Consider the following 4,995-nt stretch of genomic DNA (forward strand, 5'->3'; position numbering starts at 1 on the left):
GTTCCCTAGTTGATCCTGCGTTTTGAGTTCCCTAGGTGATCCTGCGTTTTGAGTTCCCTAGGTGATCCTGCGTTTTGGGTTCCCTAGTTGATCCTGCGTTTTGGTTACCTAGGTGATCCTGCGCTTCTCGATTGTCCTACGGGAAAGATGCAGATGTGAAAACAGTGAGCTGTTTTATAAGTTAGTACATGATTATGGGCAAAAATATTAGAGAATATTCACTTTAAACTCCTACGGTCGATGTCAGCACCCTCTTGGAAATCGAATTATCATAATATCTGCCTGTTTAAGAGATCTGTTTTTTTTGCATTGGATTTGTCCCAATCCACCACATCCGCCGATGTAGACTTCATCTGGTGAAAAGTGTCAGGGCTAGAGCTGGGGTTTGTCAGATCATCAGACATCCCAAAATTTGGACTTCTCTCAAAATCGTCTTTTAGCGTCCGACTGGTTTGGGTGACTCAGGAACACGATGGTGTTCTCTGTTTTGCTCTACAACCCACACACGCGTCTTGGGACTCGTCTGAAGTCGGTACAGCTGATCTGCCGACTTCTGTCTGAACAGTTTGGGCTATTCTGACGTGGTGAGACTCTCACGAACATGTACATGTTGGTTGTTTTGGACATCTAGGATGCCCACAGGCCTTGACTTGTCTGAAGGTCTCCAGGTACCAGTTAAACATTTTATGGAAGTACACTACATGACCAAAAGTATGTGGACACCTGCTCGTCCAACTTCTCATTCCAAAATCATAGGCATTAATATGGAGTTGGTCTTGCTGCTATATGGGAAGGCTTTCCACTAGGTGTTGGAACATTGCTGCGGGGACTTGCTTCCATTCAGTCACGAGCATTATAGTGAGGTCAGGCACGGATGTTGGGCTTTTAGGCCTGGCTCAGTCGACGTTCCAATTCATCCCAAAGGTGCTCGATTAGGTTGAGGTCAGGGCTCTGTGCAGGCCAGTCAAGTTCTTTCACACCGATCTAGACAAACTATTTCTGTATGGACCTCGTTGTGCACGGGGGCATTGTCATGCTGAATGATAGCTTGGTAATGTCTATATTATAATGTGTTATCTACATGGTGAGACTAGTGGCAGTCTTGTTCTTCTCCTGATGTTCTGCTCTGTTCTAGCTACAGTAATACGTTGTAATGATAGCTTGGTAATGTCTATATTATAATAGTGTTATCTACATGGTGAGACTAATGGCAGTCTTGTTCTTCTCCTGATATTCTGCTCTGTTCTAGCTACAGTAATACGTTGTAATGATAGCTCGGTAATGTCTTTATCCACCTCCAGTTTAATGTATTTCACCCTCTTTACTCTTTACAATATTTAAAATGTCTCTCTCTCTCTCTCTCCTCAGTATTATAAATGCGGGTTGGAATTTGCTGCGGTGACTCTGGGTACTCTGGGAGCGTATACAGCCTTCACCGTTGCTGTCACACAGTGGAGGTACAGTCTGTTGTTGTTGTTGACAGATGACCTTCGCTACTTGTTGGTGTTCATTGTACTAGGTAAACACAGTGCCTTCAGAAAGTATTCAGACCCATTGACTTTTTCCACATTTTGTGAGGCCTTATTCTAAAATAGATGATTTTTAAAAATGTATCCATCTTCAGACAATACCGCAGAATGACAAAGCGAAAAAAAATGTTTTTTAATGTTTGCAAATGTATTAAAAAATGAACATACCTTATTTACATAAGTATTCAGACCCTTTGCTATGAGACTTGAAATTGAGCTCAGGTGCATCCTGTTTCCATTGATCATCCTTGAGATGTTTCTACAACATGATTGGAGTCCACCTGAGACATGAAAATAGCGGTGCAGCAACGCTCCCCATCCAACCTGACAGAGCTTGAGAGGATCTGCAGAGAAGAATGGGAGAAACTCCCCAAATACAGGTGTGCCAAGCATCAAACCCAGGAAGACTCAAGACTGTAATCGCTGCCAAAGGTGCTGCAACAAAGTACTGAGTAAAAGGATTGAATACATACAGTACCAGTCAAAAGTTTGGACACACCTACCTACTCATTCAAGGGTTTTATTTATTTGTATTATTCTCTACATTGTAGAATAATAGTGAAGACATCAAAACTATGAAATGACACATATGGAACAATGTGTTAAACAAATCAAAATATATTTTATATTTGAGATTCTTCACGAAGCTGGTTGAGAGAATGCCAAGTGTGTGTAAAGCTGTTAAAGCAAAAGGTGGCTACTTTGAAGAATCTCAAATCTCAAATTATATTTTGATTTGTTTAACAATTTTTTTGGTTACTACATGATTCCATACGTGTTATTTCATATTGTTGATGTCTTCACTATTATTCTACAATGTAGAAAATAGTAAAAATCAAGAAAAACCCTTGAATGAGTAGTTGTGTCCAAACCTTTGACTGGTACTGCAGGTAAATGTAATATTTCAGTTTTTTATTTTTTATAAATTAGTAAAAAAAAAAATTAAAACCCTGTTTTTTGCTTTGTCATCATGGGGTGTTGTGTTATGGGGTGTTAAACATTGAGGGGAAAAAAGGATAACATAACAAAATGGAAAAAGTCAAGGGGTCTGAATACTTACCGACTGCACTGAATGTGGTTGGCCTAGCTAAAACTAGCCCTTTAGAAAAGCTGAAGCTACCTTTTCCTGTGAATTCTTCCCAGCTGTGTAACCCTTGGCGTCCATCTTGTTCTCCAGGACTCGGTTCAGGATAGAGATGAACAGGCAGACAACGAGGCAGGAAACGCTGCTATGACTCTTTACTCAACTATGAGACCGTTAAGGTGAGACGTTCTTCTCTCTACCTCTCTCTTCTCCATCTTTCTTCTCTTTAGTCTGCTGCTCAATGAATGGACCATTCATGTTATTTGGAGAAATACTCATGTGAATATAAACCATAAACCATGTGTGGTATGAACCCTGTGTGTATGGAACCCTGTGTGGAATGGAACCATGTGTGGTATGGAACATGTGTGGTATGGAACCTGTGTGGAATGGACCATTTGTGGTTGGGAACATGTGGATGGAACCCTGTGTGGTGGAACCCTGTGTGGTATGGACCTGTGTGGATGGAACATGTGTGGTATGGAACATGTGAGGAATGGAACCATGTGTGGAATGGAACCTGTGTGGAATGGAACATGTGTGGTATGGAACCATGTGTGGTATGGACCATGTGTGGATGGAACCTGTGTGGAATGGAACCCTGTGTGGAATGGAACCCTGTGTGGAATGGACCTGTGTGAATGGAACCCGTGTGGTATGGAACCATGTGTGGAATGGAACCTGTGTGGAATGGAACTGGTGTGGAATGGAACCATGTGTGGTATGGAACAATGTGTGGAATGGGAACCATGTGTGGAATGGAACCCTGTGTGGAATGGAACCATGTGTGGAATGGAACCATGTTGGTATGGACCATGTGTGGTATGGCACCATGTGTGGAATGGAACCATGTGTGGTATGGAACCCTGCCTGTGTGGTATGGAACCTGCTGTGTGGTATGGAACCTGCCTGTGTGGTATGGAACTGCTGTGGTATGGACCCTGCCTGTGTGGTTATGGAACCCTGCCTGTGTGGTATGGAACCTGCCTGGTGGTTGGAAACTGCCTGTGTGGTATGGACCCTGCTGTGTGGTATGGAACCTCCTGTGTGGTATGGAACCCTGCCTGTGTGGTATGGAACCCTGCTGTGTGGTATGGACTGCCTGTTGGTATGGAACCCTGCCTGTGTGGTATGGAACCCTGCCTGTGTGGTATGGACCCTGCCTGTGTGGTATGGAACCCTGTGTGGTATGGAACCCTGTGTGGTATAGAACCATGTTCCAGTGACCACGGGCCAGCTGGGATTCCATTGGTCTTTATTTTAGGATTTGTTTTTACAATACAACACTTCCACGTACAAACTAAAATAGACACGCACACAAACATCCACAATAATCCCCCCCTGCCCAGACCCCCCCCCCTGCCCAGACATCCACAATATCCCCCCTGCCCAGACCCCCCCCCTGCCCAGACATCCACAAATATCCCCCCTGCCCAGACCCCCCCCCCCCTGCCAGACATCCACAATATCCCTGCCCAGACTCACAATTCCCCCTGCCCAGACCCCCCCCCCCTGCCCAGACATCCACAATATCCCCCCTGCCCAGACATCCACAATATCCCCCTGCCCAGACCCCCCCCCCCCTGCCAGACATCCACAATATCCCCCTGCCCAGAACCCCCCCCCCCCTGCCCGACATCCACAATATCCCCCCTGCCAGACATCCACAATATCCCCCTGCCAGACCCCCCCCCCCCTGCCCAGTCCCAATATCCTCCGTGCCCCAGACCCCCCCCCCCGGTTCTCACTCTCTCTGCCTCCAACTGCACCATTTGTCTCCAGCACTTTGAACATTTAGACATTTTAACAATGGAGGATTGGTTGATTTCCAGTGTTTTTAAGTATACATTTTTTCCAGATGTTTGACCAGGAAAGTGTGGTCCAACCCATCGGCACCCCCACATGACATGTCTTGAACCATGCAGACAGATTAAAAGCCAACTGTATAACTCTGCCCCTTAACTTTTGGACTTGCTAGCATTACCAGAAGAGATGGATCATTGGTACTGACTGCCGTTGTGCTGTAGAATTGGTTGAATTTTGTCTCTTGTATAATAAATTCTATACATTTAGTTTATACTGGATTAAGCATCCATTTCCATTAGCTGTAATTTCATGAGTTATGTTCCAACTTTCCCTCCATCTTGTGTCAACATCAGTTATTTTAATGTCTAGGTTCCAATAGTTTATAATAGAAACCATTCTAAGTTATTGTTAGTTAAATATGCTTTCTGCAAGGTTTTCTATGTCTTACCTATCGTATGACTATCTTTTTCTGACTCAAATTCCCTCACGATTTCATATCAACATTTCGTGATATGTAACTAAGTTTCATGCATTTCAGAATATCTATACCGAACAAAAACATTTAGGGTTGATCCT

General features: G+C 44.1%; 1 long non-coding RNA gene across 1 annotated transcript; it reads left to right on the forward strand.

Moving 5' to 3' along the window:
- The first annotated feature begins 1,367 nt into the window (after window positions 1-1,367).
- On the forward strand, window positions 1,368-4,618 carry LOC139025218 (uncharacterized). The gene is made up of 3 exons (XR_011476691.1): window positions 1,368-1,457; window positions 2,707-2,792; window positions 4,472-4,618. It is a non-coding gene; the product is annotated as an uncharacterized lncRNA (long non-coding RNA).
- Window positions 4,619-4,995: the final 377 nt, after the last annotated feature.

Source organism: Salvelinus sp. IW2-2015, unplaced genomic scaffold (genome assembly GCF_002910315.2).
Source record: "Salvelinus sp. IW2-2015 unplaced genomic scaffold, ASM291031v2 Un_scaffold2386, whole genome shotgun sequence".
NCBI classification, from domain to species: domain Eukaryota; kingdom Metazoa; phylum Chordata; class Actinopteri; order Salmoniformes; family Salmonidae; genus Salvelinus; species Salvelinus sp. IW2-2015.